This window comes from Abramis brama (genome assembly GCF_963993115.1).
Source record: "Abramis brama genome assembly, chromosome: 8".
Classification (NCBI taxonomy): domain Eukaryota; kingdom Metazoa; phylum Chordata; class Actinopteri; order Cypriniformes; family Leuciscidae; genus Abramis; species Abramis brama.
The window spans coordinates 31924802-31931761 of NC_139970.1; the positions used below are offsets into that span (position 1 = coordinate 31924802).

The following is a 6960-nucleotide window of genomic DNA, read 5'->3' on the forward strand; positions in this document are numbered from 1 at the left end:
TGTTGCCTGGTTTTTGTGTTTTTATCACATAGATTAGATTTATTAGATTTCCTTAAGTTGGTTTTATGAATAGTTCCTTTTGTCCTTAACCCTCTGATGGTCTTTGGTAATATTAGACCAAAAAATGTACGTATTTAATAAAAAACAAAATGTGGACATGATTCAAAAAGGGGAAATGGTCTTAGAAAATAGTCATACTTTTGATGCACCATACTGCATGAATTACCACCATGAATGGGTATATAAGAAAATACAGAGCAATTTTCTGGGGTACAATCTACAAAAAAACATCTGCCTAGTTGATTAGTCATGTTTAAATACATATACAAATAAAACCTAATACAAAGATAGGGTGAAGGTTGTGGATTGGAATCCACTGCTGCTTCAATGTATATGTAATGAGTGATTATAATCAAGGTATCAATCAATATGATTCCTTCTAAATATCAAATGAGTTGAATGACTTCTCTGGAGATTTTACTTTGTTATAGAAGTTACCAGTGTGATTACTGAAATGTTCTTTTCATGCATTCTTTAATGTCTGTATTTGATACCTGAACGCAGTAACAGTGCTTGCTTATTTAGCCTGGCTTCCAGAAATGAAATAGGGACTTGTTTTGTGTTTGAGAAAGGTCTTCAACGTGTTAAAACATATAGGGGTCATTGAAGCCAATAGTTTAAGGGACCATTTCTTTGTTAAAGCCTTACTTTCCAGTTAGACTAAAGTGTTGTTCTCCTTGAGAGAAATAACTCATTATCTTGATGTTTTGAGAGGATTCTTCTGTTTATAGTTAGAGCCTGACCAAATCCAACCTTGGAAAAGCTGTGTGTCGGTGTGTGTGTTAGTCTTCTTGGTTACAGGTTAAGGAACCTGTGGCATTATTGGAGATTGAATGAGTTGTTGTTCTGGACATGCTGGCGCACAGCAACCCAAATCTGCGACCTGGAAGGTCACGACGTGCCTAACTTCAGGGTCCGAGTGTCAGCTGCCTAATCGATGGAGATATGCTTCTGTCTATCTGTATATGTGTGAAAATTACTATGTTTATCTATTTCTTAGCCAATCAGAAACTGCAACCTGAAGCAAGGACGTAGCTTAGACCTTGGTGTAGGGTATAACTGCTGTGATCTTTGTAACTGTAAGCGGGGCGGCCTACGAACTCCCGTGTGAGTCTTGAAGCTGACTTCTGCTCATGAAACAGCAAACTATCTTCAGTAAAACTTTTCTTCAATTTATTATAATTCTGACTCTGGTCTTCTTTCAAACATCTGGTCCTTGGGTCCTAAACTGTTACCCCCTAACAAGGGATTATGTCTTGAGTATTTGTTTTATTTTATATATACATTATGCCCAATTTAGAGGTGAATATTGTCTAGTGGCACAAAACCTCCTCAAAATACAAAATATTAAAGAATAAATGGTATTGGAACAAAATATTGTACATTCATTTCATTACAAAGAAGACGTTATTGACTTAGTGAGAAATACCAGAGAGTTAATGATGAACTAAAAGAGGGTATATAAATGGGGTACTGCATACAGTGTGTGCTAGCCCATAAAATTAAATTGATTCGACAATAAATGTAATAAATTGGCTTAATTTAGCTTTTAGCCTTTTACAGTGTTGCCTTATGACAAAATATTTTCCATTTTGGTTTTGTTCTTATTTACATCTTGGTCATGAGTCCATTCCATTTCAGATCATGCTTTTTTTTTGGATGTTATAAATGTGGTGTGCATGCCTTATGATATATGCTGCTGCCTGTCTTTGCATTGTAAATGTGCAAAATGTGCAATAAACATTTTACAATACATTTATAATGTTATTAACATTTCTATAAATATTTCCAAATGATTCATTAATTTATATTTCTCATTTCATATATCTATTTAAATCTTTCTATTTTCTAAAACAAAAACCGGATAAAAACACTACACATACCACATGTCAGTATGCAGCACAAACATTATCAGCTAATAATAATAATAATAATCAAAAATATTTCTTGAGCAGCAAATCAGCATATTAGAATGACATCTGACCTTGAATCTTGTGACACTGAACACTGGAGCTTTGCCATCACAGGAAAAAATATATTCGAATAGAAAACAGATATTTTTAATTGTAATAATATTACATAATATGAATGCATTTTTGTATCAAATAAATACAGCCTTGGTGAGCAGAAGTCTTCTTTCAAAAAACATTTTTCAAAAATCTTACGGACCCCAAACTTTTGAAAAGTAGTTTATATTATAGATTTTTATTTATATTTTGGTGTATTTGATTATTACTATTATTATTCGTCAGTGAATGCCATATAACAGATTTGATTTGAATGAACAGTTAGAATATCATTATCATTAGCTTCCCAACTCCCAAGGGTGAGCAAAAAACAAACATGGGAATGGAAATTATATTTATGAGTGTTGAACAAATGGTTTGGAAATTTGGCATTGAAACAATGATTATCACATTGATTATCACAAACTGCAGTCAATCAGCAAACAAGAAGCGTTGGTATGAACATATTAACTGTAGGCTATTAGTGTATACATAGTTCCCACATGACGTCACAACATACGGGCATTTGCCGACCCGGCGCCATTTCTGTGGGCAGAACATTAGATGAAGAAGCTGAAACGAGTTAATTTCGTGATAAAAAGTGAAAATGGTCATCTCCTACTGGGTCAATGGATGTTCAAATTGTGCCAGAGGTTCAGTTAAATTTGGATTTTACAGTATACCCGTCATTAGACTTCATGAATGTGACAAGACGAAGCTTTTGTCAGAACAACGATGGAGGTTATGGCTGGCGAGGATAAACAGGAAAGAAACTCCCTCAAAACACGCAAGAATTTGTTGTGTTTTATTGCGAGTGTACACAAATATAAGTTAACACTTTGCAGTTTTAATGATGTCCTGTATGTACAAAATGACGAGGTATTAAAAACATACAAAAACAACATTGTTTCCACTGTTCGATCGCGCCCGCGACTCTCTCTCTCACTCACACACACACATTCCAGCCTTGCAATCTCAGATAGTCCCTAAAGAACCCGCGTATAAAGTAGTTCCGCATTAACTGTTACATTAATTTGCACGCGAGTTTTATTTATTTTCATACCGTGTATATTCATATTCATGCACATATTTCCAGGCTCGGAATTGCTTACATGTGTTAAAACTCCTAGCCAATACCAGATAATGGTACACATGGATAATACTGTATCTGAGCCAAAGCTGCAAAATCAGTGCTCAGTTTAGCGCATACGGATCCACACCATTTATGACTGAAATTTTCGCATTGTACCTCTCTCTGTCTTGTGTTAATATGTGTCTTTATAATCTGTGTCACTTTGTCTCTTCATGATTTTCGTAACATAAATAGAAAGAAATCTTCGAAATTTGCTTGTAAAACTTTGTAAACACAGCAGCTTATGCCCTCAAAGATGGCGTCTCCGGGAGGTCACATGACATTAATTGGCCTGTGGGAACTATGTATTAGTGTATTAACACGTCGCGCCAAAAACACATTGAACACGCGCCAAAATCGTCGACAGTAAACGGATGCTGCTTTCTATTTCGGACGCCCTGGATCCGCGCAGACATACAAAAGGAACGTTCGCTTTGATGTTTGTTTTTATTTTACTTCCTGTTTAGGTTTATAAGCCATGTGCTCTCACACACACTGTGAAGTAGCCTACTGCCCGTTTTCCTGCCTTACTGAACGTGCTCCATTGTGTTATTGCCTTGTCTTTTGTTATGATATTTTGCCTGGTCATTGGATTTACGGTTTTGGATTATTGTTTCTGTTTTTCGACCACTGCCTAGTGCCTACTAGTGTTGGCGAGATGAAGCAGATGTGTCTCGAATGCACGCAGGGACATCTGCTGGTCAATGGAAATACGGTGCAGGAAAAAATGGGCTGGAGTGTGACAGCGCCAAAAATGTGTTACATGGTTCATCATGATACATTAACATATACACACATGTATTATGTATATAAATAAATAATTAAGTAAGTGATTCTTTTAAGTATTTATTTCATCAGTTTTGTTTAATAATTTTGTAACTGGGTAGTGCTTTTGTTGAACATACGGAAATTGAGTTCTTTAGACTGCATACAAGAAGGTGAAAGTGATTAAGGTGGACTGGACAGAGAGAAGTTGAAGTTCTTGTGAAACATGAGAGGAGGGGAAACGCATCGTTCCGCCAAAAGTGAACCCCTTCTCTAAGCACTGCTGCACTCAAACGAGGCTTCGAAAGTCACCGGTGACGTCATTTCACAAGCGGGAAGTAGATACTGACTGACGTTCTCGACACAAGCTTCGAAGCTTCAGGCGTAACATGTGGAACTTTCCATCGTGAAACAGGTGATTTGTATGGCATAAGTGAATCAACTGTGTGCAAAATAGTCCACAAAGTGTGCAAAGCTATATGTGAAAGCTATATGTGAACTGAAGGACGACTACATCAAGTTTCCTGATGCTGCTGGCCAAGCCAACTACAAAGTGGAGTTCTTTGAATGTGGAAACTTCCCTGGAGTCATTGGCTGTATTGATGGATGTCATATTCCAAAAAAGTGTCCCTCTACTGCAGATTCTGAGGAGTACAGAAATCGTAAAAACTGGTTCTCAATAAATGTACAAAGTGTGTGCACTCCCACTATGCAGTCCTCCAACATTGTTGCACGTTGGAAAGGTGCAACTCATGACTCAAGAATTTTCCAGAACTCCTGTTTGTACGCTCAGTTTGAAGGTGGTCAACATAGTGGAATCATACTTGGGTATGCACAGACCAACTTCTTGTTCACCCCTTACCTTCATGCAGTCACACCTGAGCAGCAGCGGTACAACCAAGCTCATATCCGTACCAGAGGTACAGTGGAGCGCATGTTTGGTGTATGGAAGAGTCGTTTCCAGTGTCTCAGAAACGCATTGCGCTTTGAACCAAGAAGATGCTGTATTGTCATAATTGCAACAGCAGTGCTTCACAATTACCTCAAACAGCATGGCATGCCCAGATCCTCAAATGGAACATAGGGATGAACCAGATCTTCCCATGGTTGAGTCAGACAATGACAGGTATGGACTGGCGTGCAGAGATGCTTTTGCTTTGCGGCACTTCTCACAATAAAGTTACCTCAGAAGATTGAAGACAACAATTGCCACAGATTGATGATGAACACAAGTTTTATTTCACAAATTGAGATATCGGGACCCTGAACTGGTGCTGGTTTCAGTAGAACATTGGTACTGCTGCTGCTTCATGTTTCTCTCTTCCTCCTTCATGGCTAACTCAACATGAAGTATTTTCATCTTCATTTCATGTTCATCTTTTAAATACTTTAATTTGTGCTCATGGAATTCCATGGCCAGTTTCTTGTGCATAGTCAGCCTCTTGGTCCTTCTCATCTTGCCAGAATTAGTGACACCATCTTCCCTCCAGGCTGCTGCAGCTGTCGTGGGCTGACTTTCATCCTGTCTCAGGACCTCCAAGCTCTGGTGATCATCTGAAAAGTATTATATTGCAGCATTAGTGAACAATATGTATTCAAAAGTTCAGTTCATGAAATATTTCTGATTATAGGACTGCAAGAAATGACTGACAACAATACATATTCCCTGCAGTTTAAGGATGGCACATATTGAACTAATGTGGCCTACCAAATGAGGATTGGAACGGGGCCCCATCTGAACTGTCCAAATGATCATCATCAGGGATGCCTTCCAGGGGCTGCTGGCTATCAATGATCGAAGTCAACAATCATGTGCAACAGCATTTGTCTTCTTTAAGTTTATTTTTATGTTTTTCCACAGGATCTTAGAAAGATGAGACAATATAAAAAATGTAAATTCTGTATGATGCTGTTTGTAATATACTTGGATCAAAATGAAGCAATATTTCAAAGGGACTGACATGTAAAAGTAGACCAACAATAATACAGTAGCTTACCTGAAGTTGTTGAAGTGTCCTGTTGCTTACTTTTTCATTCGAGTTAAATTCATTGCAAATTGAAGTCCAAGCATTCTTTTTCTTGTTTTCGGTTGCTGAATCATGCTGTTTGTTCTCAATAATTGGGTGGTTTGACACAATTTGCTTCAAAAGGGTCCTTTCAAAGTCACTGAAATTCTTTGAACGTTGTCTTTTACCTTTGTCCATTGTTTGGTTGGGTGATTTACTCCAGTTCCACACAATGTTAATGTTTCTTAAGGGTCCAGCCCTGGTTTTTGAAGCAACCTCAGGTCTGCACCAAGTGCACAACATTACTCTAATTGGGCTTCACAGAGAGTAGCTAGTTAGTCTTTATTAACCTTAGTCTGCAACTCCCTAGTCGGGTACTACTTAATCTCAAATAAAGCAATGTCTCGGAAAGCCATTTTTTAAGTCCGTATTAATTTAAGTAGAACTAGCCTAGTCCTCATTTATTTTAAACTCTGTCTGGGAAACCACCCCCAAGTGTCCCAATGAAACATTACAATACTATTATTTGTTCCAAAATTTATAGTGGTCTATTCCCAGCCAACAATTATGTTCTTAGAATGTTTTACTAACATTCCCATTAGCTTAAGTTATAAAACGTTATTTCTGAATGTTTTTAAACGTTCAAAAGGTCCAGTTTTTTAATGTATTAAGAACGTTTTTTCTTGGTTTATGTGAACGTCAGAGTAATATTACATTCTACCACATTGAAAATGTTATGAAAATGTTATTTCTGAATGTTTTCTAAATGTTCAAAATGTCCAGTTTTTTTAATGTCTTAAGAACGTTTTTTTCTTGCTTATGCATAAATCCTCCAGACAGTCCCCTGGAAACATTGCTTCTACTTCCATCCATTCTCCACACCACTTGTCCTAGGATTACGCTGTTGCTTAGGCCTATATGGGCCTAAACAGCCTGGACGGATAGCTATCACAGCACAGGGCTCATACACAGACAATTTATTGCCACTTTA

General features: G+C 37.4%; 1 pseudogene across 1 annotated transcript; it reads left to right on the plus strand.

Annotated features, from left to right (window-relative positions):
* The first annotated feature begins 3856 nt into the window (after positions 1–3856).
* LOC311087867 (putative nuclease HARBI1) lies at positions 3857–5141 on the plus strand (annotated as a pseudogene). Its single transcript has 2 exons — positions 3857–3935; positions 4346–5141. The product of its transcript is annotated as a putative nuclease HARBI1 (transcript).
* The last annotated feature ends 1819 nt before the right edge of the window (positions 5142–6960 follow it).